Source organism: Lagopus leucura, unplaced genomic scaffold (assembly GCF_019238085.1).
Source record: "Lagopus leucura isolate 7727_CA_CO unplaced genomic scaffold, USGS_WTPT01 131-2_obj-0_obj, whole genome shotgun sequence".
NCBI lineage: Eukaryota > Metazoa > Chordata > Aves > Galliformes > Phasianidae > Lagopus > Lagopus leucura.
In genome coordinates this window covers 66,786-73,562 of record NW_024963915.1, presented here as the reverse complement: position 1 = coordinate 73,562, position 6,777 = coordinate 66,786, and positions in this window count along the sequence as shown.

Here is a 6,777-nt window from a genome sequence, read left to right as displayed (position 1 = left end):
AATTTTGGTGATCTGGCTTTAATTTGCTTGCATAAAACTTAAGTCTTAGCTGAGCAAAGTAGCCAAAGGACTCCTGTAGCTCTTCTGGGACACAGCATCAAAATCCATGCTGAGGAGAAGTGAAAGCTGGGTTCATTTGCAACAGGTTTAAGAACAGACAAGATCAGAGCCTTGGCTTTTATCATCATTTTGTCGTAGAAATGACATCCATTGTGCTGTGTGCTAACAAAATGTGTTGTAAAGCCCTAGTATTTTGTAGGAGTTACAGCTGACCATCTCAAATGCAGCAAGGTATCTGAGCAGGAACGCTGAGGTTAGCTGCAAGACAAGAAACCTCACAGCACTGCTCATGCTGTTAAAGGTACTGAAGTAGAAGCTTAGAAATGGTGAGTGATAGAAGCACCACCTGGTACCCAGCCTGCCCACCGTGCCTGGGGTTTCTCCTTCTTGGGAAGCAGTCCCTGATAGCAGTCCACTGGCAGGTAACTTGCCCTCGTTGGGCTCCTCTGTGGCTGTATCAGTGTTCTCTGTAGATGTGTTGTTAATTTGCTGTTAAGGGAGGCAAGCAGAAAACTGGGATCCAGATTCAGGTTTTCAGTTAGTCTTTTTTTTTCTTTCCTGAGCAAAGTTGGAAAAGCTTTATTGCTGTTGGATTTTATATGATTCTGGAACATAAGGTGGAAATGTAGTCCAGATTGATGGGCCTCATCACGGCTTTTCCTTACAATGCTTTCAACCTTTTGCAGAGGAGGCAATTGTTACCTCTGTTATACAGGAAGAGAAGGCAGGACGTTTCATTTGTACTTTGAGCCTGGGGACATAGGGTGCTTCCACCAGCAGTGGCAGGGAAGTGTTTCTCTTTATGCTGTGTGTTTGGATTGGGGGAGTCAGGAAAGAAATTGCTGTGTGATGGCTCCTTACAAGCTCAGGAGTTCATCACACCAGTTCCCATCTTTCTACTTAGAGAGCTGGGTGAGCAATGCAGAGAGCAGTTGCAGAAGCTGCAAGGGAGTAGCAGAGAAGGCCTTGCTCTCAGTAGTTCTGACCATAAAGCTCAGCATGTGTCCTCCCCCGGGGCTGCAGACCACTTGGGTTGGTGCAGTGGGGGGATCTCTCCTCCCAAGAGCAATGAAAATCCATCACTCTGCCCAGTGCTGCTTTATATGAATGGAATCAGTACTTGGTAGCATTAGATCTTTTATTTACCAGTTAAAATTCACCACGCTGCCAAAAGCCCCTGAATGCAGAGCATGTATGGAATTAGCCTGCCTGTGAGAATGAGTTTCTTCTCAGTCTAGAGATGTAATACCACTAATTGATATAATAGGTTAAACCCTTTTATTATGGTTCTGCTGAGAGGATCTGAAGTTTGACATTTGTATGCTGCACTCATAGCTCCCTTTCTCCTATGCTAGTTATTTTATCATTATTTTGGTTCTTAGGACAAAATTGCACTCTGCTCATCTGGAAAGCTCTTCTGCCTCTAAATCCTGCGCATTCGGCTTATGCTCAGCCCTGTGGCAAATACAAGAGTTCTCTTGATTTAGTTTTCAAACACAAAGGTCCATTAAATCAAAGTAAGCTTTGCAGATCCCATGGCTCTCAGCAGCCCATCCAAGCCTCCATCTCTCTCTTCTGGGTGTTTCAGCTCTGCTTGACACCTCGTGAACCCAGGGCTGGCTAGCCACAACAGGACTTTCAGCCCACATTTTGGAGTGTTTTTGGAGGTTTCTCCTTCTCTTGCCTGTGGGAACCCCATGATGCCCTTCCACATGTCATCCCTGAGCTACAGCCAAGCGCATCCCTTGTTGGTGAGAAGGATGGGGGATAGCTGCTTCCAGCTGGTCTGGGACATACTGCTCTGCTGTTTTTAGGCTTCTCCTGAACTTTGCTATGTGCTTGCACTTGTGCTTCTGTTCTTGCTACCTGCTGTGATGTCCACCATCCTTCTTTGTGATCACCTCCATGTACAAGCAAGCTTTGCTTGGTCAGCAGCAGGAAGGACCTGGCAGGGCCAGGCAGAAGGGCAGCACGGAGCTCTGCTCTCTGGAGGCAGCAGCAGGGACAGGACTAGCCGACTCCTGGAGCTCAGGTATTGGCATGAGAGAACAGGGTTTGAGGTTTAGAACTGAGCCTTCGCTGGGATTCTGGCAGCATCCCAGCCTGAGTGTCACAGGCAACAGCAGGGCTGGGCTGGGCATCGCCCAGAGGTACAGCTGAAAGTGCCGTCCACGTCGGCTCGGCGGATCCCATCAGTGCAATATCGGGTACGGACACTGGGAGGCAAAGCTGCATCTCCGGACAGGCGCTGCAGCACCGAGCGGCTCGGGCTGCTCTCTGTGCTCGGGGCTCGCTGTGAGCCGGGCGCTGCGGTTCTCGCTCTGTGGCACTGGTGCCTGTGGGCCAGAGCCCTGCTCCCGAGCCATCTCAGCAAGGTTGGGGTTGGCTGCCAACCGTTAATGAAAATAATTTCTTCCTTGCGTTTTGTTTTGTTTTCATCTCCCGCTTTCCCTTTCTCACCCTGAAGCGCCACCGGTGCTGCAGCACCAGGGGAACTCTGGCCTCAGGGAGCAGCCAGGTGGGTGGAGGTTCCCCCTGCCCCTCGGGGAGCATTTCCCTGGGGCAGGGCAGAGTGGGACCCCCGGTCCATGGGGCACTGTGCAGTGAGGTTGCAGCCCTCTCAGGTGCTCTCAGCGTTCCTTCACCTTCCCTGACCTGGTGGGAGCAGCACGGGCAAGGAGCAGGGATGCTCAGGCTGTGCCTGCAGCAGATGGCTCAGGCACGGAGCTCCCTGCAAGCCCACAGTTCTGGTTCTGCATCTTGCTGGGATTTTTGAGCTGGAGATCTATGATGACCAGTTGAAAAATCACTGCTGCCTCCATGCTCTGCTTGGGCTGTGCGGGAAGGGGGGACAGGACCTGTGTGCCCATGTGCAGGAGGGAAGGGATGGGGACCCGTGTGCTTGAAACACAATCTGTCCTGGGGGACAGACTGAAGCAGAGCACTGCTTGCTGTGCAGGGAATGCCCAGGTCCTGCACTGAGCTCCTGGTGCTCAGGCACACAGCAGTGCTGTGTGGTGGCTCTGCTGATGGCGGTGCTGCTCCATGCTGGGACGTGTGTCCTCCAGCCCCTGGTGGTGGCTGAGGGATATGGGATGCAGAGCCATCTGTCGCTGCTTTCTAACTAACGCTGGGTTTGATGTGACAATGGAATCTGACTTGTGTATCGTTGTTTTTTTTTTAAATTCCTTAGAAAAACGTTTGGGCTTGTTGTCATTTCACACAGCTGCTGGGTGGGAAGTCTGTGTGCAGTGGTGGCCTGGTGGTGAAGCAGCCTTATGTCTTGCTGTCTGGCCAGGAACTGCCTGGGGGCCCAGAGCACCTGGGGAGGGATGGAGCTGGGCTTTGAGAGCGAAGGGATTCTGTGTCCCCACAGACAGCAAGCTGGGGTGCAGGGTTGCTCCTGCCCTTGTCATGGCAAGGTGAGGTTGGGGATGGATGGATGGATGGGCGGGTGGATGAGAGGATGCAGATGCCAGGATCTGTTCAGGGTGCAGCTTGGTTTGGGGAAGGGTTAAAAGATTCAGCAGGGGGACAAATCCTGTGTTTCCAGCTCTGAGCATTCCCATGCCAGCACCACCAGGTGTGGTGTGTGAGGAGAAGGGGGCCCAGGAGTACCCCTTCCTCATGGGTGTGCAGGGTGTGTGGCATGGGAGGAAGGGGCTGGAGTGCCACCACTGCAGCCTAATGCCTGGCCTGAATTTGAGCACAAGGGGCTGCTCTGATTGAAATGTCACAGCTCTGACCGTGTCCGTGTTTCTGGGATGAAACATCTGCTGTTTCAAAGCAGTGGTGATTGAAAAGGCTGCAAACAGCTGTTGGCATTGGAGCCGTGGAGATGGAGGGGGCTGAGCATCCTCGCTTTCCCCAGCGGAGAGGAGCAGCAAGGTGCTGCTCCTAATGGTTCTCATGGTGGGGGCATCTGCTATGGGAAGGCATCTCCCTGAGACCCCTGCGGCCATGCTCCACTGCTGCTGTCTCCCACCCTGTCCCCTTGGGTGTGGGCACCACAGTTTCAGCAAAGCCCAGTTTTTCCATGGGTGCATCTCTCCCTGAGAAGGACCTGAACTGCTCCAGTCCTTCCACTGTGGGAGAACACGGCCGGTCCCTGGGCAGCTCCATGGAAGGACTCTGTTCTTCCCTTATTAGCATGGAACAAGCTGTGGATTAGCTCTCCCTGCGGAGCGTTCCAGGTTGCTGATTTTCTGTACCAGCCGGCTCTGTGGCTGCACAATATGTAATTTGTGATCAATTTACTTGAAGTTAAAATACAAAGGAAGGGAGGAAAAGGGAAAAAAAGGACTTTCCAGCTTAGCAGCTGGTACTGCCTCAATAGCTGCCACTGTGGGCGATCAACTACACTTCACAATCCAATATCTGACATTATTTCTTAGCCTCACTCGGTTCAGTTTCATCTCCATTCTGGCCAAATATTGACAAAGCTCTCATAATCCTGCTGGTGCCATTTCAGAGAACTCTATTTTGCTTGCAGCACACTTGGTGCCACTTCAATATCCCCACTGGGAGCCGAGAGAGGAGCATGAATTTAAATTCAAAGCCGATGAGTGGCAGCTTATGGACCCCCTGCAGCCCAGGTGCCCTTCACGAGCAAAGCTGGCTCCAGGCTCATGTCCTGAGCTTGAACCCGTGCCTTAGGTTGAGACAAGAAGGTCTCCACTTGTTGCTGCTCATCCACAAGATAGCTCTGGGTGAGCACATGGTGCTTGTGCTGATCTGGTGTCTTGTTCAACTGTGGTCATCACCAGTCAGTGTTCAGACTGTGTCAGCTGTCCCTTGGCTACCAGGGGTGCCATGATCGGCTGTGTCCTCCTGGGGTGTTGTTCTGTGCCCCAGTGAGTAGAGCTGGGCCAGAACTTGGGTCCTGGAGGTAAAATCCCAGCACTTGGATGGGAAAACCCAGCTCTGCTGCAAGGAACACTGGGCCCCTGAATGCCTCAGCAAATCACGAAAACACAGAATGGTTTGGTTTAGGAGGGACTTTAAAGATCATCCAGTTCCAACCCCTTACCCCAGGCAGGGATGCAAAGGGTCCCTCTCACTCATGGTGTCACCCACTGCCGCCTTGCATCCCACCTCAGGCCTGCAGCAGGATGGGGGCATTGTCCCCAGTGCTTCTGCCATCAGCCTCTTGCACCCTGCCCTCACCCACCGCCATTCAAAACGGGTTCTCATGCAATGAGGCAGCTGGGTTTCACATCGGCCACATCGGTGGCACTGTCACCATCCAGGGATCGGCGCTGGGGCACAGAGATGGATGTGCTGAGCTGGGGGTGATGGATGGGAGCTTGGATGGCAGCGGGGCGACAGTGGAAAACTGATCAGCTCGACTGTTTAATGGCTTCATAACGTCAGGGACTTGCTGGCAGCTGCTGGCAGCTCATTTTTGATGGCAGCACTCCTGAGCTGAGCCCCAGAGTGCAGCTGCCTGGGAAGTCCAAAACTCAGCGGCTCTGAAGCTGGAAGCAAGCTGGTGTGAGTCAAACCGTGCTCCTTTTTGTGGCATGACATGGATTTGGCCCCATGGAGAGAGCCTCTTGATCCACCTCTGTCCTGCCCCAATGGGGCACAGTGTTATTTAGCACAGAATGGTTGGGATGGGAGGGACCTTAATGATTGTCCAACCCCACCCATGGGCAGGGGCACCTCCCCCAGCTCAGGCTGCCCAGGGCCCCTCCGTGGCCTCAGGCACCTCCAGGGATGGGGCACCCACAGCTCTGGGCAGCAGTGCCAGTGCCATACTGCCCTTTGAGTGAAAAGTACCTTCCATGTATCCAAACTTTCCTTTCTCCAGACTGAACACCCCCTGCTCCCTCAGCCTCTCTCCATAGGAGAGATGCTCAGCTCTGGGAGCATCCCTGCGTCTCCCTCCAGCCCCTGTTTGACAGCCCCACACCTGTCAGTAGTTAGGTAGGCTCTCACTTGTTCTTTTTAAGGCCAGCAGCCGGTGGGACCACACAGCATTGGCTGCAGGGAAGTCTGCAGCATGGCGGTGTGTGGCAATCCATACTAATTAAGACTAATCTAATTACCCAGGCTGCAACTCATGCTCAACGAATTAGAACCAGAACATGTCAAACACAGAGAGGGAGGCATGCTGCCAATGTGGAGTGGTGCGCCCAGAAGCCTGCTTGGAGGAGAAGGGTTCAGGGGAAAATGAGGCTCAGTGGCACTGTTCTGTTGGGTGTCAGCATCAGAGGAACCTCTGATTGTGTGATGGAGTTGTAACAGTAAAAATCTGCACAGTAAGGAGAGCTGGTGCCAAACCGTGCTCCTGGGGGAGGGAATGTCCCTTTCCCCTTACATTCTTAATAAATCCATTACGATTAATACTGTGACCGAGGAAATGCTCTCATTACAGATAGATGGTGATGGCAGAGCTGCAGAATTAAGTGGTGCTGGGCATCACTTAACTGATTAGCAGGTGTTTTCAGCAGGGCCATTATCCGGATGCGTTATGCCTCCCATCACACCAACCTCAGGCTGGCTGTGTGTTGGGGGGATGAACGAGAAGCACTGGGGACAACCCTTGTCCACTGAGAAGTCTCCCATTGCCTGGCAGACCAGGGGGCTCAATTAGAGCCTCCCAGCAATAACTAGGGGGTGAGGAGCCCACATGCAGCGGCTATGAGGCCTCACTGAGTCCATGCCACTGCTGCATCGATGGGCACATCCTGCTCAAGCACCACCAGGCAACAC